General features: G+C 31.2%; 1 protein-coding gene across 2 annotated transcripts in view; it reads left to right on the top strand.

Annotated features, from left to right (window-relative positions):
• LOC124356682 (gamma-aminobutyric acid type B receptor subunit 2) overlaps positions 1 to 27,287 on the top strand; it is a 526,994-nt gene that overhangs the window by 416,077 nt on the left and 83,630 nt on the right. The window lies entirely within an intron of this gene.

Consider the following 27,287-nt stretch of genomic DNA (forward strand, 5'->3'; position numbering starts at 1 on the left):
CGATTAAGTAAAATGTTAAATAGCCATTCCGTCATGTGCAAAAAAGTCTATAATAACTTAAGTTATTTTGTTCAATTGTATAGTTTAAGGTTTTTCTTAAAAAACTCAATGACCGGCTGTTAGCAAATCCTTTTTATAACATTGAGGAATTCCTAGAACACCCTGGAATAACTCTGTAATATATTGTCCGTTGATCAATACCTTTTAGTTTTTGATTTTTTAAATAGTTTATTTTTATTCTTGTTCACTGTTCTTACACTGATAATAATAGTCTTTATTTTTTAGTTAACTTGTTGAATTTTTCATGATGTTATCTTTTATATACTTATTTATTTATCAATTTATTATTATCAATTTCACATTGTTTTTACAATTGTTACATTCATTACATTACATGTAATCCATGCATTGTTACTATTTAATACGGCAAAGTTTTTTTTTTGCTGCTCAACTATGACTAAGAACAATGTAACGTACAACAATTCTGACATTTTCAATACATGTATATGTCCATAACAATAAAATATTATTATTAAATTTGGAGAGTTATCTGAAATTGGTGTCACAGTACCTGTAGTTTGCAATAGGTGTCGAAAAATATCATATAATTATATTATATTGCATTTGGATTTTTTTCTGAAGACTGTAAATAGTTGTATTCAACTCAAAATACGATACAATCGATAAATTAGTACAATAAATGTGTGTATATATATATATATATATATATATATATATATATATATATATATATGAACGCCAGTATTTCCAATAAATGTATTAACTTAAAAGCTAAATACGTATGTTGCGTATTGAAACAAAACACACGCCTTTCCTGTCACAGCGATATCCAGGCTAATCCCGTGTCCATGCAAATTAGGCCCGAGTCCGATACAATCACGTGCCACCATCGCCCCCAGAAAATCATCCCTAGGCACAAAAATATTGATTCAAACAACTAAAACCCAAGATCGCATGCTTATTTTAACTAAATTTTGGTATTCCGGGTCGTTTGTTTATAAAAGGAACATGCCATTTTAAATTGTATACATTTTCACAGTTAAACATTTTATTGTATGCTAATTAAATGTCTAGTGTATAACTAGTGATATCAATGTTACAAGTTTTCTCACAGAGATTTAGCTTGTTCAGTAAGACAGAAGGCCCCAAATGAGAATTTTGGATTAAGAGAACTTCTTCAAATTACTCCAGAACTGGTGGATAACTCAATATTATTTTGTGCTTAAAGATATGTTTACATCCTAATAATATTAAAAACGGTAAAGTGCTTTTGTTTGGTTGTTTTCCTTTCACGCGTAAACTATTCGACCGATTGTACTGAACCTTTGCATTGGTATTCTTATGGTCCCGGGGATGAATTCTTATTTTTTTAATCTCTCTAGGCTACGCCTTACTGGTCTCTAAATAATCAAAAGAACCCCACTATAGTCTCTAAAATTACGAAATAATAATTAAAATGTTGTTAAATGTAATCAACTGTTTTGTGTTAACATTATTTTATGACATCGCAACCATATATTTCATTCAACCACAATGTTAATATATTCACTGTGAATAATTATGTGCATGATTGTCTGGATACTCAAGTATGGTTGGCTTCCTAGAAATTGTGATGTGGTATTTTTATACTAACATGCTTTCAGGAGCTATTTTCCCATACCAAAATCCAAAAAAGGACTATAAACGATTTCTGAAATGTTGCATAAAGGATTTCCTCTTCATACCGGGACTAGATAATTCTGGCCGCATTTAATTTCTCAGGACTAAGGATGTATGTATTGTTTTGTGATCGTGACAATAGGGCAAACTCAACTAAAGCATTGGAAATATCCTGGACCAAAAGGAGATTACAAGAGACGTAAGTAGACCTTTTTTGACAGAAGTACACCTCCTGCTTGTCTTAAGAAAATTTCCATTATAATATTTAAAAACTATAAGAAATTTCATGCAGATTTCGTCTTTAAAATATTTAATATAGCTACTAATAAGACAGCTATAAAGTTTTGAAATTGTGACCAAAAACAGTATTTTGAGCGCAGCGAGAGTGAACAAATTAATTTGTTGGTCTTGTTATTACGCACAACTTTTTCCATTTAATCTTTGCTGTTAATGCTTTGAAAATTTGGAACATACTGAATACTAAAAGTCTATTGCAGGTAAGGGCTTTGTAATAGATAATGAAGCGGATGTTATAGACCTTCGTAATTGATCAAATACACTGGCTGGTATCGCTCCGTCATTTTTATTTCTATTTCAGAAAGTTTAATACATAAATATTAATGTGGATAAACTGTAAGCAAACAAATTATAATCAAGAGGTTTGTGTATTAAATAATTGTGGTTCCATTAAATAATATTTATTTCATTCGAATTTAATCACTCATTGTTAACTAATTTGTATACACGAATTTTACTTGATATGTGCAAAACGCAATTCTAACTTCATAACTGAACTGTACTTACAATCAAGTAAGCAGCCTGTACTAGTATTAACGTGGCTGTCATGCAGCTTGACACCGCCGCTAGATTAAACTGCGAACTGACGGCAACCAACCTATACCCGTGCCGTCACTACACGGCCGTCACTAATGGAGAATGTACATCACTGTAACGTCACTGTCAATTGACACGATACTGGCATTTTTACACAGAAAAATCGATGACATGATTATTACGGATATCTGCCATCATTATTCATCCCAAATATCTATAGTGACATTTCATTGATCTCCGAGAAAAAATATGAGTAAATAAAATAAATCTTTAATTGCAATGTATTAAAAGAATCTAATAGAATGATTTATAATGTAAAATGCTTTAAAACGTTTTTAAATCTCTGTGTACCTCAATTTTTGTTCTGTCTTATTATCATGCAGGGTGGGTTTTAAATGCCATCTTTTCATACACTTTTCCACATTCTTTAAGATATTGATTCCACATTACCGCTAAACACCGCTAAGTAGCAAGTAATTCGTTTTGAATAAATTAAGATTTTTGCCGCCATTTTGGACTCACCATATTTGAATTAGATATACTTTTTTAATGTAAAGGTAGCGTTGTGATATTATTTAAGTAATCATTTAGCATAAATATTTGTGCTGCCCTAAATATTTCTTTTATTTCCAAAAGTAGGAATTTTTAAAGAATAAATGTATATACACATTGTTTGCGTCATCAGGTTCAGTACATGAAAATAAATGGAAAAAACGTATCACAACACATTTTTACAGTATAAACACTAACTCCAATATGGCAGATACAAGATGCCAAAAATATGACCAGTGATAGTCGAGTCAACATCTGAATAGATTGAATAGAACTAATTGAATTAATAACAAAAGATTACGTTTTTACCTGTTTTGAGGATGTTTTTGATCTCTAACTTCCTACCACAGTAACCCATCACAAAAATTAAAATGAACATTGTTTATTGCAAGCATTGTAATTAATTATAATAATTATTATTTCATAATACATTTTTCAAGTGTGTAGAAATTGTGTGCTGCAAAACACGGTAATGAGATTCTATATCAGTACTAGGGATAAACAATATGAACCAAACACCTGCAACGGGTATCTAATAAGAAAGGTTTGAGATATAATGTGCTCGTAAGCCACCCTTCCGTAAGCTGTTTAACAAATCCTTGATTTATAAGGCAACCTCAAAACATAAATTAAACGCCATAAAATGCAATTTGCCCTGTGTCTTTACTTGTATGGCGTTGCTTCTCACACACAGTGTTTTTTAAGTGACGACACCTCAATTAAACATACAAAATTAACAAGTACATTCTCATAGTTTTAAAGACTGACAACCCCAACGCATCTGTATTACGAGAGGTAAGTATGTATTTCCGTAAAATTTTTGGGTAAAGTTCTGCTAACTTGTAACTGCAATGTACACAATACTTACACTCAATTACACGTATATATTAACAAGAAATACATTACTATAGATAACAACCACTCCCGACCTCACTACTAAACTGTTCAAGTCTCAGTTGAACTGTTGCTCGGCATCAATACCACTACGGCGCGGCGGAAGCGGCAGTATTCTTATGGCAGCTCAAATCGCATCAACTGTGATGTACCTGAGGTTGACAGCATCCATCTACATCTCATCTTAACTGATAAGATCCGCGTATTGACGGAAAGAACAGTGAAAAACATAAGGGTCTGGCTCAAACAGTCAATTTCAATGGAAAAAAAACGTTTTCCTATGCAGCAATCTTCATGAATCTTTAACGAACGTATTACTACAATACAACAAAGTATACAACAATCAAATATTGTAGCTTTAAACTCGTTTTGCTCTAAATAGACTCAAAAGTCATATACGTACGTAATGTTAGTTACATGAAGAAATAATTGCCAGGAAACCCATACATTTAAAATTAAATTAAGAAATCTATTTATACGATAGCTCTCAAGCTGCTGGCCTTTCTACCGACTGAAACTCTCTTTCTACTAACCATCACCGTTACTCAGGTATGTAGTCACCATGGCAACGGAAATAGGGGTTTTGCAATAGTAGGGTGAGAGATATTAATAGGAACAAGAACGGAATATATATCGCTTTTGTTCAGTACTAGAATATATATTGTAGCGCTACGACTTACTAAATCGTATGTTATCTTACTTATACACATTTTACGTATGAATTTCTGCCATGATAAAAAATGTCTCACATTTCCACGGTTATTATATTTTGTTTGCTGTCAAATTTTACAATTTAAAACATATAAACCAAATAAAATAAGAGATTAGTTGGTAAAGCGCCGTAGATAATGGGAAATTTGTGCAGCAGTTTTAAATTATTTACTTTTAATATTCTTAGGGCAAAATATGAAGGTGTCAGTTGAAATAAATTATTAAAAAAACAATTATTTATAACATAAATAATAATTCGAGAAGAACTATTGTCGTTGATCTTTAAAATAACATACATTTTTGTGATTTTTCGAGACTATTCCTATATATTAAAACTATGTATTTAGATTTTATGATGCAAGGCTTGTTTAGATATCTATAATTTTATTATTGTTCGCTAAGTGTATTTATTAATTTTGTTCTTGCTTATATTTAAACTTTTCTAAATAATTTTATGGATGATTCAATAAAAATAAATACAATAAAATAAAACTGAAAATTTACAAAACTTAAATCAAGTATTTAATAGATACTTAATTCAACAGTCAAGTGTTTTAAGATATTTCCTCAAATTTTAAGTTTTAGTGCTGTAACGATATACACGAGAAGTTAGTATTGTCGAAAATTATGAGAATATATATAAAGCCTGTAACTTGTAGTTTACAGACTCTTGCAAACCTAAACAAACATGTTAAGAACACGTAATGTATAAAGATTAATCAGTTGTTTGAAGTGAATTATTGTTTTACAAGAACTTTTTACTTATTATTGCAATATTATTTACTAATTTTACTTCGTATATGAATTGTGAAGAACTACATATTTGAACTGTATACTCCATATAGGAAGTTTTGAGAAAAAACGTATATTTGATATTTTTAGTTTTTTTGATTATTTAATTTTTACATTGATTTATAATATATTGTAAAAAATATTATAAATTGTATTCAATTATTCTACTAGCTCATACAAGGAAGTGCTCATGAATTGTTTTATAATATAATGAAAGAGGCTATCGATTTAATTGACTTTATTTATTTTTATTTGATTAGTTTCCTAGGCTCTTGAATTTATTATTCCTTAAACAGAGCGATATTACTTTTTCACACCTTGTGATAAAAATATAAAAAATAATTATAGAGATTAATTTAAATTAGCAACAAATTTGGACAGTTTTATTAGAATTCTTATAAAGGAACATTTCTGACCTTTTGATAGCATATGTTATTATAAAAGAGATATCAGTGTAAAAATGTATTTATTTGCAATTTTTGGCTAAATAACAATTAGAAATAAAAACCTTAAAACTTTATTTATTTCTATAGTACTAAATACTATATTATGAAGAAAATTTATAGAAAATTGGAAAGGGGATATCGATTTTGAGATTCGTAATGGAATCAAGGGCTAGCTTATCTCACAAAAATATCAACGAGAAACGTCAGTGTCATGAGAACAAAGTAACAAGTGTTGATGCAGTAATTCATTCATCAATCATTCTGTGAAACAAAAGAGACGTGACTTTTTTTGTCAAAGTTATTTTTACTCAACTTTCATTCCAACAAAGGTTCAGAGCAGAAAGTTGGAACACATCGACGTTGAAAAAACAGCTCTTTGATCAGAACTTTATAATTTGTTATATAATACATGACATATAAGAATTAAAATGTGTATTTCTTTAAATTAATTGCATGAAAAAGTGGTTATCATTTACTACACAAATTAACCGTCCAGCTGTGCGTTATATTGCAGTAATGATCGTTGCCGGGAGCGTATCGGCTGATTACATTGACAGAGTAATATGAATGTATGAGCTTGCCCACCTTAGTAATGACCGTTCAACTATCAATGTTATCTATAGGTTTGAAGTATTATTTCACTTAAAAACCTCTAGCATCGAATAACTTTTACACAACATTTAGGTATGTTTGATCATATTTTTATTTCTTTGTTATAAGTTCTTTGCTGTGACCTGTTAACTCGTAACTGTTTTTAATTAATTTTAAAAATTATTATGGAGTAGAAAAAAACAAAATTCTATGTCAACTCCATTATTATCTCAGTTACGAGATAAATATTTTGTTAGAGTGCATTCTACAAAAATATAAATAATTAAAAAATAAGTAATCAAAAATAAAAACATTTTAACCAGAACATTTCTCTCTCCCCGTTTACATCAACGTTCCAACTCACTCAGTTGGAACATATTTACGAAAATGTAAAATTACGGGACGATTCAGATAAATTTCACATTTCTAAGTTGCAACACTGGTAATGTATAGGTGGCATATTTTACTGGGTGTTGTTGACTTTTGTCATTTATTATGTGGAAGATTTTTCCACTGTAGAATGTTTTAAAATAATTTAAATTAAATAATGACAATGTTATAATTAATATTAGGGTACTATACAATTACATCGATAGCCACAAATGTAAACCAAAGATATTAAACTGAAGAAAAATTCAACAAAACCGTATCCGTGTTGGATGTGCAAAGACCACCAGTATGTCCTTGCTGTGGTGTGTATGTCGCATTTATCACCGTAGCGACCGCAAGCCCCTATGACAAGCCGTCAATTTGTAATCGTTAGCAGCATTTAGCTTTTACCTAAAACACAACAAAGCTCTCTTGACTGAATATATGCATTACTATATACAATTTCATATAGATTTATCTGATCTTTATCGTAAAAAAGATCATTGACGAAGACATTGTTGACTTGACTTGTGTGTTTGAGATGGCTCTTGTTGTTGGAAATTTTTGAAATAAATTTAATTCCCCATTGTGTATTATCACTTTAATGAATACGTAGACAGGACCCTTTAGACTGTTTGAGAGGGTCTAGGTTATAGCATTAATTTCGTTTCTAAAATATTGCGTCAAACACTCTACAGCTTGGCTGAAAAATAAATAATTGGCTGTCTTAATTGGTGGATATGCACAAAACCTCATGCCATTGAATTATTTCCATTAGAGTCAGTGAAATAGAAGGTATTCGTTAAACAGCTCAACATGACTTTAAAAAGGGAAATAGAATTTCAGACATATGCCATCGTTGTATGTTACAAAAGCTATAACACAACGTTTCGAGGGTTAGAATCTATTCTCTTCGTCAGGTGGGGGAAGTATTAGTACATACAAAAATAAAGAACAGAAAGTAGAAAAGAAAAGAATTAAGAATTAAACATACCCAAAATAAAGAACAGAAAGTAGAAAAGAAAAGAATTAAGAATTAAACATACCAAAAGCTACTTGGAGTTCAGTCCAGTGCTTGGAGCAGCTTTTATTTTAGTATGTTCTAATAACTCCCCCACCTGACGAAGAGGATAGACACCAATCCTCGAACTGTTGCCTCATACCTTATGTAACATATATGTCTATGGCAAATGTCCGAAATCCTGTTATCCTTTCAAACCTTCCATCGTCAATAACAAAATTTAAGCAAATAATGGCTTTAGAGCTGTAGGAAGAGTTTCGTGTATTTGTCTAAAAAAATTCCAAATCAATGCAAAGGCAAGTTGTAAAAACAGTAAATCAAATGTATAAAATTCTGCAGGAGTACAAGCGGCAGATATTTGACAAATGCAATTTAAATATGCAATTTGATTTTAATTTCAGTACATGAAAGGCATTATAAAAATATTCCACGTTTTATAATTTACATCATTATTCTATTCAAATTAAAACGTTAACAGTGAATAACTCTGTAACTAACGCGTAAATGTTAGCATCAATTATCGTGAACTGTGACTTTGAATCATCAGCACGAAGTGTGACTGAGTTCATTGACTCCTTTATTCCCATTATTAGTTTGTACAGTGTGATAAGAAAATTAAACTGTGAAAACCGCAAAATTTACAGACCAATACTATGCGATTATTTGTAATGTATTGAACGTTTGGTACGTTTAAGTACCGGGACTGTGCAGAATACAAAGGGGATATTTGTTAAAACTATAATGTATGTCAACATCCGAATTGACATCAATATTTCCAAACTGGGCATAGAAACTATGAAATAACAACTATATTACATATGGAGCTAATGAAGCGAGAAGTCATAAATGATAAGATTATGATTTCTTCCAAATACTGTTACTCATCGGCCGTGAAGACGCCTAATCATAAATATTAATTTTTGCATTTTTTTAACAGCCCAACATTCATACTATTTACAAAAGTGTTTACAGTTACTTAAAATTTATACTCTTTGTTGCTCTAAATTTTTTGCACAACAATCAAATGTATATAATTTTGCTACAATTTCAAAGAGATAACACTATCATTTTTTAAATTTAGTATACGGTATCTGAAAGTGGTGTCACACTAGTTTAAAATAAGTGGCAAAAAGTATACTTTACTACATTGCATTAGCATTTTTCTGTAGACTGATACATGCAATCAAATCAAAATAAGTTACAATCGATACATACGTACAGTAAATTTATATGAACTCCAGTATTTCCAATAAATGTATTAACTTAAAAACTAAATACATATGTTGCGTATTGAAACAAAACACGCCTTTCCTGTCACAGCGATATCCAGGCTAATCCCGTGTCCATGCAAATTAGGCCCGAGTCCGATACAATCACGGGCCACTATCGCCCCAAGAAAATCATCCCTAGGCACTAAAACAATGATTCGAACAACTAAAAACCAAGATCGCTTGATCCTTATTTTAACTACATTTTGGTATTCCGGATCGTTTTTTTATAAAAGAAACATGCCATTTTAAATTGTATACATTTTCACAGATAAACATTTTACTGTATGCTAATTAAATGTGTAGTATATAACTAGCGATAGCAATGTTACAAGTTTTCTCACAGAGATTTAGCTTGTTCAGTAAGACAGAAGGCCCGAAATAAGAATTTTGGATTAAGAGAACTTCTTCAAATGACTCCAGAACTGGTGGATAACTCAATACTATTTTGTGCTTAAAGATATGTTACATCCTAATAATATTAAAAACGGAAAAGTGCTTTTGTTTGGTTGTTTTCCTTTCACGCGTAAACTATTCGACCGATTGTACTGAGCTTTTGCATGGGTATTCTTATGGTCCCGGGGATGAATTCTTATTTTTTTAATCTCTCTAGGCTACGCCTTACTGGTCTCTAAATAATCAAAAGAACCCCACTATAGTCTCTAAAGTTACGAAATATTAATTAAAATGTTGTTAAATGCAATCAACTGTTTTGTGTTAACATTATTTTATGACATCGCAACCATATATTTCATTCGACCACAATGTTAATATCACTGTGAATAATGTGCAAGAATGTCTGGGTACTCAAGTATGGTTGGCTTCTTAGACATTGTGATGTGGTATTTTTATACTAACATGCTTCCTGAAGACATTTTCCCATACCACAATCCGAAATCAAGATTATAAATTATTTCTCAAATTTTGCATAAAGTATTTCCTCTTTATACCGGGACTAGATAATTCTGACCGAATTTAACTTGTCAGGACTAAGGATGTATGTATTGTTTCGTAATCGTGACAATAGGGCAAACTCAACTAAAGCATTGGAAATATCCTGGATCAAAAGGAGATTGCAAGAGACGTAAGTAGACCTTTTTTGACAGAAGTGCACCTCCTGCTTGTCTTGAAAAAATTTTAATTATAATATTTTAAAACTTGAAGAAATTTCATGCAGATTTCGTCTTAAAAACATTTAATATAGCTACTAATAAGAGAGCTGTGACGTGTTAAAATTGTGACCAAAAACAGTATTTTGAGCGCAGCGAGTGAACACATTAATTTCTTGGTCTTGTTATTACGCACAAACTTTTTCCATTTAATCTTTGCTGTTAATGCTTTGAAAATTTGGAACATACTGTAAACTAAAAGTCTTTTGCAGGTAAGGGCTTCGTAATAGATAACTAAGTGGATGTTATAGACTTTCGTAGTTAATGAAACTAGCTCTGTCTGGTATTGCTCCATCATTTTTATTTCTATTTTAGAAAGTTTAATGCATAGATATTAATGTGGATGAACTGTAAGCAATGAAATTAGAATTAAGAAATTTGTGTATAGTAGGTAGTGCCAATAAATAATGTTTATTTAAATCGAATTTAATCACTTATTGTTACCTAATCTGCATACACGAATTGTACGTGACATGTGCAAAAACGCAATTCTAACTTCATAACTGAACTGTACTTTCAATCAAGTAAGCAGCTTGTACTAGTATTAACGTGGCTGTCATGCAGCTTGACACCGCCGCTAGATTAAACTGCGACCTGACGGCGACCACCTATACCCGTGCCATCACTACACGGCCGTCACTAATGGAGAATGTACATCACTGTAACGTCACCGTCAATTGACACGATACTGGCATTTTCACACGGAAAAATGGATGACATGATTATTACGGATATCTGCCATCATTATTCATCTCAAATATCTATAGTGACATTTCAGTGATCTCCGAGAAAAAAATATAAGTAAATAAGATAAATCTTTAATTGCAGTCTATTATAAGAATCTAATAGAATTACTTATATGCTAAATGCTTTAGAATGTTTTTAAATATCTGTGTACCTCAATTTTTGTGCAGTCATATTATCATGCAGTGTGGATTTTAAATGCCATCTTTTCATACACTTTTCCACATCCTTTAAGATATTGATTCTACATTACCGCTAAACAGCGCTAAGTAGCAAGTACTTCGTTTTAAGTAAATTTTAGAATTTTGCCGCCATTTTAGACTCACCATATTTGAATTAGATATACTTTTTTAATGTCAAGGTAGTGTTGTGATATTATTTAAGCAGTCATTTAGCATAAATGTTTTGCTGGCCTAAATATTTTTATAGTTTCCAAAAGTAGTAATTTTTAAAGAATAAATATATTTCAACATTGTTTGCGGCATCAGGTTCAGTACAAGAAAATAAATGGAAATAACGTATCACAACACATTTTTACAGAATAAACACCAACTCCAATATGGCAGATACAAGATGCCGAAAATATGACCAGTGATAGTCGAGTCACTATCTGAATAGATCGAATAGAATTAGGGAAATAATGTTTTAACTCACATCCTGTGAGTTTAATAACAAAAGATTACGTTTTTACCTGTGTTGAGGATGTTTTATTATCTCTAACAACCTACCACGGTAACCCTTCACAAAAATTAAAATGAACATTGTTTATTGCAAGCATTGTAATTATAATAATTATTTCATACTAAATTTTTCAAGTGTGTAGAAATTGTGTACTGCGAAAGACACAGTAATGAGATTCCATATCAGTACTAGGGATAAACAATATGAACCAAGCACCTGCACCGGGTATCTAATAAGAAAAGTTTGAGATATAATTTGCTGTAAGTAACCATCTTACTCGTAAGCCATCCTTCCGTAAGCTGTTTAACAACTCCTTGATTTATAAGGCAACTTCAAAACATAAATTAAACACCATAAAATACAAGGTACGATTTATTTTGTATCTTTTTGTATGACTTTGCTTCACACACACACGTGTTGTGATCACACGTCAATTAAACATGCAACATTAACCAGTATATTCTCCTAGTTATAAAGAGTGACAACCCCCACGCACCGTGTATTAAGAGAGATAAGTAGGCATTTCCAAGAAATCTTCCAGTAGAGCTTCAGTTAACTTTTAACTGCAAAGTACATAATACTTTGATATCTTCAATTACTAGTAGGTATTAACGAGTACAACATTACATAAATATACAAAAACCACTCCCGACCTCACTCTGTTACTAAACGTTTCAAGCCTCAGCGGAACTGTTACTCTGCATCAATACCACTACCGTACGGCGCGGCGGAAGCGGCAGTATTCTGATAGCAGCTCAAATCGCATCAACTGTGACGTACCTGGGGTTGACAGCATCCATCTACATCTCATCTCAACTGATAAGATCCGCGTATTGACGGAAAGAACAGTGAAAACCCATAAAGGTGTGGCTCAAACACTCAATTTCAATGGAAACTATGTTTTCCTGAACAGCAACCTGTGTGAATGTTCAATGCACTTATTACTACTGTTGAATAATATTTAGTATACAATAATCACATATTGTAGCTTTAAAATAGTTTCGCTCTAAATGGAGTCAAAACTTATGTAAGTACCTAATGTTAGATAGGTCGAGAAATTATTGCCAGGAAACCCATACATTTAAACGTAATACAAGAAAACTATTTACACGAAAGCACTCAAGCTGCTGGCCTTTCTAGCGACTGAAACTCTCAATTTTTTAATTAACACTGTTACTTAGCTAAGTAGTCACCATGGCAACGGAAACAGGCCTTCCGCAATAGTGGTGTGAGAAATATTGATATGAATGAGAGGGGAATGGTTATCGCTTTTTTCAGAACTAGAATAAATGTAGTTCTACGACTTACTGATTCTAAATATGTTATCCTACTTGTCCAACATTTAGGTATGAAAGTCCTACTATAAAAAATAGTCTCACTTTTTCACGTTAATAATATTTAGTTTGCTGTAAAACTTCACACTTAGAAACATATAAACCAAATACATAAGAGATTAGTTGGTAAAGCGCCGTAGACAATGGAAAATTTGTGCTGCAGTTTTAAATTATTTACTTGTAATATTCTTAAAGTAAAATATGAAGGTGTCAGTTGAAATAAATTATCCAAGAAACAAATATTTATAACATGACAAATAATTTGACAAGAATTATTGACGTATATCTTAAAAATAACATACTCGTACATTTTTGTGACATTTCATGACTATTCCTAAATTTTAAAACTGTGTTTCAATTTTATAACTGCATTGCAAACATGTTTAGATATCTATAATTTAATTATTTTTCGCTAAATGTATTTTTAAATTTTGTTTTTGTTTACATTTAAACTCTTCCATATAATCTTATGGATGATCCGATAACAATAAAGTAAAAGAACTAATACTTGGAGAAAAGTTTTATTTTACAAAACCTCAATCAAGTATTTACTATATACTTAATTCAAGAAATTATAAACTAATTAAAGTGTTTTAAGATATTTCCTCAAATTTTAAATTTTAGTGCTGTAACGATATACAAGAGAAGGTAATATTGTCGAAAATTATGAGAATATATATATATATAAAGCTTGTAACTGTTTGTAACAAATCAAAACGTAACAAAGCTTGTAACAAATCTAAACGAGCATGGTAAGAACACGTAAAGCATAAACATTAATCAGCTGTTCGAAGTGAATTATTGTTTTACAAGATATTTTTACTTAATATTGCAATATTATTTACTAATTGTACTTCATATAGGAACTGTATACTTCATACAGGATGTTTTGAGAAAAAACGTATAATTGATATTTTAGTTCTTTAAATTTTACATTTATTTATAATATATTGTAAAAAATATTATAAATTTTATTCAATTATTCTACAAGTTCCTAAATTTAAGTGCATATAAAATGTTTTAAAATATAATATATATATATATATATATATATATATCAAATTAATTGGCTTTATTTATTTTTATTTGTTTAGTTTCCTAGTGTTCTTGAATAATAACATTTATTATTCCTTAAACAGAGTGATATTACTTTTTCACACCTTGTGATAAAAATATAAAAAATAATCTTAGAGATTAATTTAAATTAGTAACATATTTGGCTAGTTTTATAAAAATCCTTCTAAAGGAACATTTCTTACATTTTGATAGCATATTTTATTCAGACAGAAATATCGACATAACGTTTATTTATTTTTCATTTCTTGGCTAAATAACACATAGAAATAAAATCCTTAAAAATTTATTTCTTTTTATAATAATATATGCTATATTTTAGAGAAAATCTATAAAACATTGGAAAGGGGAAATCAATTTTGAGATTCGAAATGAAATTAAGACCTAGCGTATCTCACAAAAATATCAACGAGACACGTCAGTGTGATGAGAAAAAAGTAACAAGTGTTGATGCAGTATTTTATTCATCAATCATTCTGTGAAACAACGGAGACGAAATTATTTTTTTGTCAAAGTTATTTTTACTCAACTTCCATTCCAACAAAGGCTCAGCAGAAAGTTGGAACACATCGACGTGAGAAAAACAGCTCTTTGTTCCGAACTTTATAATTTGTTAAATAATACATGGCATATCAGAATTATAACGTGTATTTTTTTTTAATAATTGCATGAAAAAGCGTTCATCATTTACCGCACAAATTAACCGTCCAGCTGTGCGTTATATTGCAGTAATGATCGTTGCTGGGAGCGTATCGGCTGATTACATTGACAGAGTAATGAATGTATGAGCTTGCCTACCTTAGTAATGACCGTTCAATTATCAATGTTATCTATAGATTTGAAGTATTATTTCACTTCAAAACCTCTAGAATGGAATAATTTTTACACAACATTTAGGTATGTTTGATCATATTTTTATTTTTTTGTTAAAAGTTTTTTGTTGTGACCTTTTAACTCGTAACTGTTTATAATTAATTTTAAAAAATTATTATGGAGTAGAAACAAACAAAATTCTATATCAATTGCATTACTATCTCAGTTACGAGACAAATATTTTGTTAGAGTGCATTCTACAAAAATATAAATATTTAAACATAAGTAATCAAGAATAAAAACATTTTAACAAGAACATTTCTCTCTCCCCGTTTACATCAACGTTCCAACTCACTTAGTTGGAACATATTTACGAAAATGTAAAATTACGGGACGATTCAGATAAATTTCACATTTCTAAGTTGCAACACTGGTAATGTATAGGTGGCATATTTTACTGGGTATTGTTGACTTTTGTCATTTATCATGTGGAAGATTTTTCCACTGTAGAATGTTTTAAAATAATTTAAATTAAATAATGACAATGTTATAATCAATATTAGGGCACTATACAATTACATCGATAGCCATAAATTTACACCAAAGGCGTCAGAAGAAAAAATTCAACAAAACCCTATCCGTGTTGGATGTGCAAAGACCACCAGTATGTCCTTGCTGTGGTGTGTATGTCGCATTTATCACCGTAGCGACCGCAAGCCCTTATGACAAGCCGTCAATTTGTAATCGTTAGCAGCATTTAGCTTTTACCTAAAACACAACAAAGCTCTCTTGACTGAATATATGCATTACTATATACAATTTCATATAGATTTATCTGATCTTTATCGTAAAAAAGATCATTGACGAAGTACATTGTTAACTTGGTGTTTGAGATGACTCTTGTTGTTGGCAATTTTGAAAATAAATGTAATTCCCCATCGTATATTATAACTTTAATGAATACGTAGACAGGACCCTTTAGACTAGAGGGTCTAGGTTATAGCATTAATTTCGTTTCTAAAATATTGCGCCAGTCCCAACAAAGCTGGCTGAAAAATAAATACTTGGCTGTTTTTTTTTTAATATGCACAAAACCTCATGCCATTGGATTATTTCCATTAGAGTCAGTGAAACAGAAGGTATTTGTTAAACAGCTCAACATGACTTTAAAAAGGAAAACGGAAATTCAGACATATGCCATCGTTATATGTTACAAAATCTATAACACAACGTTTCGAGGGTTAGAATCTATTCTCTTTATAAGGTCGGGGAGGTATTAGTACATACAAAAATAAAGAACATATAAAAGAAAAGAGTTCAAACATGCCCAAAAGCTACTTGGAGTTCAGTCCAGTGATTGGAGCAGCTTTTATTTTTGTATGTTCTAATAACTCCCCCACCTGACGAAGAGGATAGACACCAATCCTCGAACTGTTGCCTTATACCTTATGTAACATATATGTCTATGGCAAATGTCCAAAATTCTATTATCATTTCTAACCTTCCATCGTCAATAACAAAATTTAAGCAAATAAAGACTTTAGAGCTGTAGGAAGAGTTTCGTGTATTTGTCTAAAAAAATTCCAAATCAATGCAAAGGCAAGTTGTAAAAACAGTAAATCAAATGTATAAAATTCTGCAGGAGTACAAGCGGCAGATATTGGACATATGCAATTTGATATTTTAGTTGCAGTACATGAAAGGCATTATAAACATATTCCAAGTTTTATAATTTACATCATTATTCTATTCAAATTAAAATGTTAACAGTGAATAACGCTGTAACTAACACGTAATGTTAGCATCAACTATCGTGAACTGTGACTTTGAATCATCAGCACGAAGTGTGACTAAGTGACTAAGTTCAATGACTCCTTTATTGCCATTATTAGTTTGTACTGTGTGATAAGAAAATTAAACTGTAAAAGCCGCAAAATTTACAGACCAATACAATGCGATTATTTGTAATGTATTGAACGTTTGGTACGTTTAAGTACCGGGACTGTGCAGAATACAAAGGGGATATCTGTTAATGTATGTCAACATCCGAATTGACATCAATATTTCCAAACTGGGCATAGAAACTATGAAATAACAACTATATTACATATGGAGCTAATGAAGCGAGAAGTCATAAATGATAAGATTATGATTTCTTCCAAATACTGTTACTCATCGGCCGTGAAGACGCCTAATCATAAATATTAATTTTTGCATTTTTTTAACAGCCCAACATTCATACTATTTACAAAAGTGTTTACAGTTACTTAAAATTTAAACTCTTTGTTGCTCTAAATTTTTTCCACAACTAACAAATGTATATATTTTACGTCCAATTTCAAAGAGATAAACACTATCATTGTTTAAATTTAGTATACGGTATCTGAAAGTGGTGTCACACTAGTTTGAAATAAGTGGCAAAAAAGTATACTTTCTACATTACATTAGCATTTTTCTGTAGACTGATAGATGCAATCAAATCAAAATAAGTTACAATCGATACATTCGTACAGTAAATTTATATGAACTCCTGTATTTCCAATAAATGTATTAACTTAAAAACTAAATACGTATGTTGCGTATTGAAACAAAACACGCCTTTCCTGTCACAGCGATATCCAGGCTAATCCCGTGTCCATGCAAATTAGGCTCGAGTCCGATACAATCACGAGCCACCATCGTCCCCAGAATATCATGCCTAGGCACTAAAATACTGATTTCAACAACTAAAAACTAAGATCGCATGCTTATTTTAACTACATTTTGGTATTCCGGGTCATGTTTTTATAAAAGAAACATGTCAATATAAATTGTATACATTTTCACAGTTTTATACTATGCTAATTAAATGTCTGATGTATAGCTAGCGATAGCAATGTTACAAGTTTTCTCACAGAGATGTAGCTTGTTCAGTAAGACAGAAGGCCCAAATGAGAAATTGGGTTTAAGAGAACTTTTCCAAATTACTGCAAAACTGGTCGGTAACCTAATATTAAATAATCTTTAGTGATATGTTTATGTCCTTTCACATTTATATTAAGATATGTTTACATCCTAATAATATCATAAATGTGAAAGTGCCTTTGTTTTACTTTTACCCGTAAACTATTCTGCCGATTGTATTGAATTTTGGCATGGACATTCTTATGGTCACAAGGATGAATATAGGCATATTCTTATTTCAAACATCTCTCTAGGCTACGCCTCACTAGTCTCTAAAGCAGCAAAACACCCATCTTAACTTCTAAAGTTACCAAATATCTTGTTGCATGTTAAATGCAATCAACTGTTTTGTGTTTAACATTGTTTGAGGACATCGCAACTATATTTTTATTTAATTCCACCACAGTTTAAATGTTACTGTAATATTGTATACTTGACGATTGCTATAACATTGTTTTTATGTTCTACGCAATAAACAATGTATTATTATTATTATTACTGTGAATTTTTATGTATAAGAATATTTAGATACTCAAGTTTGGTTGTATTCTTTGACATTGTGGTGTGGTATTTTTACACTAATGCTTCTACGAGCCATTTTTGTTATACTACAGTCCTATAAACAAGACAATGAGTGATAAATGTTGTATAAAGGATTTCCTCTTTATACCAAGACTAGATAATTCTGACCGCATTTAATTTCTCAGGATTTAGAATATATGTATTGTTTCGTAATCGTGACAATATGGCAAACTCAACTAAAGCATTGGAAATATCCTAGACCAAAAGGAGATTGCAAGAGACGTAAGTAGACCTTTCTTGACAGAAGTGCACCTCCTGCTTGTCTTGAGAAAATTTGCATTATAATATTTTAAAACTTGAAGAAATTTCATGCAGATTTCGTCTGAAAAACGTTTAATATAGCTACTAATAATAGAGGTGTAACGTTTTGAAATAGAGACCAAAACACTATTTTGAGCGCAGCGAGTGAACTACGCAACCATAATTGCACTTAACCACATTAATTTGTTGGTCATGTTATTACGTACAACTTTTTCCATTCAATCTTTGCTGTTGATGCTTTGAAAATTTGGAACACACTGTATACTAAAAGTCTTTTGCAGGTAATAGATAATAGCAGGTGCTTTGTAATAGATAATGAAGCGGATGTTATAACCCTTCGTAATTGATCAAACTAGCACTGGCTGGTATCGCTCCATAATTTTTATTGCTATTTTAGAAAGTTTAATACATAAATATTAATTGGATAAACTGTAAGCAAAGAAATTAGAATCAAGAGGTTTGAGTATTAAATAATGGTGGCGCCATTAAATAATATTTATTTAATTCGAATTTACTCAGTCATTATTAACTAATCTGTACGCACGAATTTTACGTGACATGTGCAAAAAGGCAATTGTAACTTCATAACTGAACTGTACTTTCAATCAAGTAAGCAGCCTGTACTAGTATTAAACGTGGCTGTCATGCAGCTTGACACCGCCGCTAGATTAAACTGCAAACTGACGGCGACCACCTATACCCGTGCCGTCACTACACGGCCGTCATTAATGGAGAATGTACATCACTGTAACGTCACTGCCAATTGACACGATACTGGCATTTTTACACAGATAATGGATGACATGATTATTACGGATATCTGCCATCATTATTCATCCCAAATATCTGTAGTGACTTTTCAGTGATCTCCGAGAAAAAATGTGAGTAAATAAGATAAGACTTTAATTGCAGTGTATTAAAAAAATCTAATAGAATTATTTATATGGTAAAATGCTTTAGAATTTTTATAAATCTCTTTGTACCTCACTTTTTGTGCTGTCTCATTATCATGCAGGGTGGGTTTTAAATTTCATATTTTCATACACTTTTCCTCATCCTTTAAGATATTGATTTCACATTACCGCTAAACACCGCTAAGTAGCAAGTACGTCGTTTTGAATAAATTTTCCACCATTTTGGACTCACCATATTTGAATTAGATATACTTTTTTAATGTAATTTTTAAAGTGTGTAGAATTTCTGTACTGAAAACGCATAGCATTGAGACTTTATATAGGTACTAGGGTGAAACAATATGAACCAAGCACCTACACTGGGAGGTGCTTGGTTCATATTGTTTAACCCTAACCTTAACTAGGTATCTAATAAGAAAATTTTGAGATATAATATGCTATAAGTAAGCCACCTTACTCGTAAGCCATCTCTCCGTAACCTGTTTAACAGATCCTTAACTTTTAACTCAACGTCGAAACATAAATTAAACGCCATTAAATGCAATTTATCCTGTGTCTTTACTTGTAATGGTGTTGCTTCACAAACACAGTGTTTTTTCAGTGACGACACCTCAATTTAACATGCAAAATTAACCAGTACATTCTCGTAGTTTTAAATTCTGACAACCCCAACGCACCTGTACTACGAGAAATAAGTAAGCATTTCGGTAAAATCTTTGGGTAAAGTTTATGTTAACTTGTAACTGCAATGTACATATTACTAGTCCTCAATTACACGTATATATTAACAAAAAGTACATTCATTATAGATAAAAACCACTTCCGACCACTGTGCTACTAACCTATTTAAAGCTCAGCGGATCTGTTTCAAGGAAGCGGCAGTATTCTGATGGCAGCTCAAATCACATCAACTGTGATGTACCTGGGGTTGACAGCATCCATCTCCATCTCATACTAGCTGATACGATCCTCGTATTGATGCAAAGAATAGTAAAAATTAGGATCTGGCTCAAACACTCAATTTCAATGGAAATTGCGTATTACTAAACCGCTACCTTCGTGAATCTTCAATACACGTATGACTATTGTTGAATAATATGTAGTATACAATAATAAAATATTGTAGCTTTAAAATAGTTTCGCTCTAAATAGACTCAAAACTCATGTAAGTACCTAATGTTAGATAGTCGGTAAATAACTGACAGGAAACCCAAACATTTAAACTTAATATGAGAAAATTGTTTTTACGAAGCAATAAAAAAAGCTGGCCTTTCTACTAACTGAAACTCTCCATATTTTAACTAAAACTGTAATTCTGGTAAGTAGTCACCATGGCAACGGAAATAGGCCTTTCGCATTGGTGGGCTGAGAAATATGATATGAGCTAGAGGGAAGGTGGATTTCTCTTCAATTGTAATTCTAGCACTAAACCACCACATTAGAGGAATATTTTTAGTTTAGCCTCAAACAAATAAATATTTCATTCAATTATATAAATCCATAACCTTATTTTTTTATGTGTTGGTATGTTAGGCTACATTATTTATTATGTCAAATGTTAACATTTTATTATAAGTGTACAAATTTATCTTTTTCTGATATTTTCTTTTTGCCATTATGGTTACCCATAAGACCAATGTAAAAGTATACTAACACTCAGAAATATCCCATTTGTTTAAAATTTAATAAGTAAGTTATCATACGAGATACATCTCACAATCATATTTTTACAAGAAAATATTTATTTCAGTTTTTTTTTTTAAATCATTATTTCCCAAGAAATACTAAAAATCCATTCTTTTTCTAAAAGTGAGAGTAGCATATATACATATAAATTTTCTACAACCATATAATTGGTCCGTTTTCGTAAACAGTGCATACAGTGAATTTAAAACTAAATATCAATGTTTATTATCTTGGTTTTTCTACACTTTCTACACGAAGTATGTTATCGAAAGTTGTCAATTCAAGAATTATTCATTTCTCCATTGGAGGAAAAGATATTTCCTCAAATATTAAGTTTTAGTTTTATAACGATATACACGAGAGTAATTGTCGAATTTGATCTGAATATATATAAAGCCTGTAACTTACAGTTTTCGGACTCTTACAAACCCAAACAAGCACGTTAAGAACACGTTATGTAGAAAGATTAATCGGCGGTTTGATGTGAACTATTGTTTTAAAAGAACATTTTACTTATTATTTCAATATTATTTCCTAATTTTACTTCGTATAAGCATTGTGAAAAAGTTACTGCACAATTGGGTAATTTTATAAGAATACTTGGAAACGAAATACACGAACTTTTGATACAATATGTTATTATTACCGAGAGATCAATGTAAAAAGTATTTATTTTTCAATTCTTAGCTGAGTAACACTTAAAAATTAAATCCTTAAAAATTATTTATTTCTATAATACTATATACTATATCATGAAGAAAATGTATAGAAAATTGGAAACGGGATATCGATTTTGAGATTCGTAATGGAATTAAGAGCTAGTGTATCTCCCAAAAATATCAAAGACAAACGTCAGTGTCATGAGAACAAAGTAACAAGTGTTGATGCAGTATTTCATTCATCAATCATTCTGTGAAACAAAGGAGATGTGACTTTTTTTGTCAAAGTTATTTTTACTCAACTTCCATTTCAACAAAGGCTCAGCAGAAAAGTTGGAACATATCGACGTTGAAAAAAACAGCTCTTTGTTCCGAACTTTATAATATGTTAAATAATAAATGACATACAAGAATTATAACGTGTATTTTTTTTAAATAATTGCATGAAAAAGCGTTCATCATTTACCACACAAATTAGCCGTCAGCTGTGCGTTATATTGCAGTAATGATCGTTGCCGGGGGCGTATCGGCTGATTACATTGACAGAGTAATGAATGTATGAGCTTGCCCAACTTAGTAATGACCGTTCAACTATCAATGTTATCTATAGGTTCGAAGTATTATTTCACTTTAAAACCTCTAGAATCGAATCACTTTTACACAACATTTAGATATGTTTGATCATATTTTTACTCTATTGTTAAAATTTTTTTGTCGTGACCTGTTAACTCGTAACGGATTTAATTAATTTTAAAAATTATTATGGAGTAGAAACAAACAAAATTCTATGTCAACTGCAGTAATATCTCAGTTACGAGATAAATATTTTGTTAGAGTGCATTCTACAAAAATATAAATATTTAAACATAAGTAATCAAGAATAAAAACATTTTAACCAGAACATTTCTCTCTCCCCGTTTACATCAACGTTCCAACTCACTTAGTTGGAAAATATTTAAATGTAAAATAACAGGACGATTCAGTTCTATGTCACAATTCTATGGGCCACACTGATAATGTATAGGTGACATATTTTATTGGGTATTGTTGGCTATTGGCATTTATTATGTGGAGGATATTTCTAGTGCAGAACGTTTTCAAATGCTTTTAGTTTTTTTAGTAAGTTATGAAAATTCTATAATAAATTACACCGATAGCCATAAATCTACACCAAAGTCATTAGGGGAGAAATACAACAAAACCGAGTCAGTGTTGGATGTGCAAAGACCACCAGTAGGCCTAAGTCTGCTGTGGTCAGTATTTTGCATTTATCTACCGCAAGCCCCTATGACAAGCCGTCAATTTGTAATCTTCAGCAGCATTTGGCTATTACCTAAAACACAACAAAGCTCTCTTGACTGAATATATGCATTACTATATACAATGTTATTGAAATTTAACTGAATTTAAATGTAAAAAAGATCATTGATTTCGTGATGTCATTGTTGATTTTGTGTTTGAGAGGACTCATGTTGTTGGCAATTTTGAAAATAAATTTATATTCCCCAACGTATATTTTCACCTTAATAAATACGTAGACAACACCCTCAAATTTGAGGGTCTAAATTATGGTATCAATTTTGTTTCTGAAATATTGCGTCAGTCACTTCACATTTCGCCTTAAAAATAACAATTTGGCTGTCTTGACAATAATTACGGGACCTTATACCATTGGATTATTTCCATTAGGGTCAGTGAAAACATAAGATATTTTATAAACAACTCAACATGGCTTTAGAAAGGATAACGGAATTTCAGAAATATGCCATCGTTGTATGTTACAAAAGGTATGATACAAAGTTTCGAGGTTCGTAATCTATCCTCTTCGTCAGGTCGGGAAGGTATTAGTACATACAAAACTAAAGAACAGAGAGAAGAAAATAAGAGAAATAAAAGGTCTAAACATACTCAAAAGCTACAAGGAGTTCAGTCCTGTGGTTGGAAAGACAGACAGGAAAAAAAAACCTGGGCCTGGTTGGAAATGAAATTTGTCCAGGCCCATGAGTGACAAGGCTTCGCTAACGCTCGGCCAATGAGCAACTCCTAGTTTTCCCAAATTGGTTTCGATACTTTTCAACTACTTTTTGATTAATAATTGTTGAAAATAAATCACCAATATTTAAAAATAATATTTTCAAAAGATTAAAATTGTTAAAAGGTAAAATTTTATTTTGGAGGCTAATGGTTTATGTGAAAGTAATAATTCTTGTTTATAACACGTTCATTGAGTTACTATGTTACGTTTGAAACTACTATCATACTTTCAAGTAACAATTATAATTTACATGTTACACTCATCATGGTATTAATATTTATTAGAGACGGAAATGGGCCGTTAAAATGCCTTAATGGAGCATGAAAGAAATTTACTGTATGGTTAATTCGTGCATAATTCAAACAAATTTAATTGGTATATATCGGTTTTGAAACCACAATAAGATGTTGACTATAGTTAATGAAGTCTATAATGCAATTCTTTATTTAGATGAGTACTTTTGACATTAAGACGTAAAATTAGATTTTTGATAGTATATCATGTGTATCATGTTATATTTTTACATAGTTTATTGAGTTTTGTGAAATAACCATATTTGCTGTAACTTCTGATTGGTTGCCACAATGTCTACCAAACTTCAAATTCTTTGTTTGAAATTCAAAACATTGACGATAAATGTTTTGATGGAATAACAGGATTACGGAACAAACAACACATATGTGTGTTATATCAATAGAAACGTGTATCTGTTATTGTAGCAGTTGATGATAGCAAATATTGGTAATCCATGCATAAAATATTGTGTTTTTTCACATGAAGGGTCAAAATTTACAGAGCTAAAAACTAAGAAAAATAAACTGAAATATGAAAATATTGGTTACGATAAAATAATTAAAGTAGCTGTATAAAATAAAACGTAGTAGGAGGATGTCAGACTATGTGTTGCATAATAGAGGATATGGGCTATGTATAGGTGAACTTTCGTGCAAAATCACAAAATTTTCGCCAGACCGTGTTTCGAATAATAGGCTTCACTGAGGGGAAGCTCAATTTCGACACTATGGGCTTAATCTTCACCATTAACCTCTATCTAGCCTATGAATAAGTGAACTTTCGTGCAAAATTACAATGTAGGTGTTCGCCAGACCGTGTTTCGAATAATAGGCTTCACTGAGGGGAAGCTCAGTTTCGAGACTATGGGCTTAATCTTCACCATTAACCTCTATCTAGCCTATGAATAAGTGAACTTTCGTGCAAAAGTACAATGTAGGTGTTCGCCAGACCATATTTCGAATAATAGGCTTCACTGAGGAGAGGCTCAGTTTCGAGACTATGGGCTTAATCTTCACCATTAACCTCTATCTAGCCTATGAATAAGTGAACTTTCGTGCAAAACTTACAAAGTGTTCGCCAGACCATATTTCGAATAATAGGCTTCACTGAGGAGAGGCTCAGTTTCGAGACTATGGGCTTAATCTTCACCATTAACCTCTATCTAGCCTATGAATAAGTGAACTTTCGTGCAAAACTTACAATGTAGGTGTTCGCCAGACCATATTTCGAATAATAGGCTTCACTGAGGAGAGGCTCAGTTTCGAGACTATGGGCTTAATCTTCACCATTAACCTCTATCTAGCCTATGAATAAGTGAACTTTCGTGCAAACTTACAAAGTGTTCGCCAGACCATATTTCGAATAATAGGCTTCACTGAGGAGAGGCTCAGTTTCGAGACTATGGGCTTAATCTTCACCATTAACCTCTATCTAGCCTATGAATAAGTGAACTTTCGTGCAAACTTACAATGTAGGTGTTCGCCAGACCATATTTCGAATAATAGGCTTCACTGAGGAGAGGCTCAGTTTCGAGACTATGGGCTTAATCTTCACCATTAACCTCTATCTAGCCTATGAATAAGTGAACTTTCGTGCAAAATTACAATGTAGGTGTTCGCCAGACCGTGTTTCGAATAATAGGCTTCACTGAGGGGAAGCTCAGTTTCGAGACTATGGGCTTAATCTTCACCATTAACCTCTATCTTTCTTATGTATAATCGAAAGTTCGTGTAAAATTACAACTTTAGAACTTATCAATCTGTTCTTGAGATATCCTACGGAAAGTTGACATCAACGCTAAAACTAGATAGTTCCAATTCAGTAACATGTACCATCATCGAATGCCAATATAGAACTGAACCTTCAAACAAATATGGTCTATAATTTTAGTGGTGTTTGAAATATGTTGCGGACAAACAGATAGACAAAGGTGAAATCTGATTAATCCCGAGTTAGGTTTCGCTAACGCTCAATCAATAACGAAAACAAAATAAATATTTAATAAATTAAAAAGTGTTAAACAAATTGGAGTAATTGGAGGCAAAAATTTTCTTTTTACTAATTTTCATGGTATTTTACGCGCTTTAAAATGAGATGCCTTAATTTTTTTGTGATAGAAGGTATGAAATGTTGGAAGGAATTTTAGGTTCCAAAAGAACTTTTTTCTTTCTCAAGCTGAATAATTTTTCTTGGAATTGAATAAGCTTAGGTTTAGTAGGGTTACAAACATCAGACACCCTATGTAAAGTTTTAAAATAAACACCCTTAATGTGCATAATAGTGTAAGAAGGCAAAGTAGTAGTTTAATAGTTAAATATGCTCTATTTGAAAACACAAGCAACTTATTTTAATTAATTGTTTTTTTTCAGCCTTCCATAGCAACTCTTCGGGATTTTTAAATTACAATTGCCGTAGTGATTTATAGCATTATTTAAAATATAAGAAGTGATACATTTTGCAACAAAGTGTCAGCAAATTTGGAATAGTAAAGTTATGTACGAGTATATAGAAGTTTAATACCTTTATATATATATATATATATATATATATATATATATATATATATATATATATATGGTAGCACATTCACCCCGGCAAGTGAGAGATCCGGGTTCGACTCCCGGCGGAGCAAGTACTTTTTGCGATTCAATGTTTATTGAAATTAAATAAGGCAATTGCCATTTATACAATTTAATGTATATATATATATATATATATATATATATATATATATATATATATATATATAAAGAAGTTGAATGTCTACATATATATTGAATATACAGAAGTTGAACACCTTTATATATAGAGTATATAGAGGTTTAGGATACTTTACAATATTTGACAATTTTCAAAGAGCGACTAAATACAGAATGATAGTACGATTAAATCATATAATTCTTTTTGTATTATTAAGGTTATTAGATTAAAACTCTAATT

This window comes from Homalodisca vitripennis, chromosome 3 (assembly GCF_021130785.1).
Source record: "Homalodisca vitripennis isolate AUS2020 chromosome 3, UT_GWSS_2.1, whole genome shotgun sequence".
Classification (NCBI taxonomy): Eukaryota; Metazoa; Arthropoda; class Insecta; order Hemiptera; family Cicadellidae; genus Homalodisca; species Homalodisca vitripennis.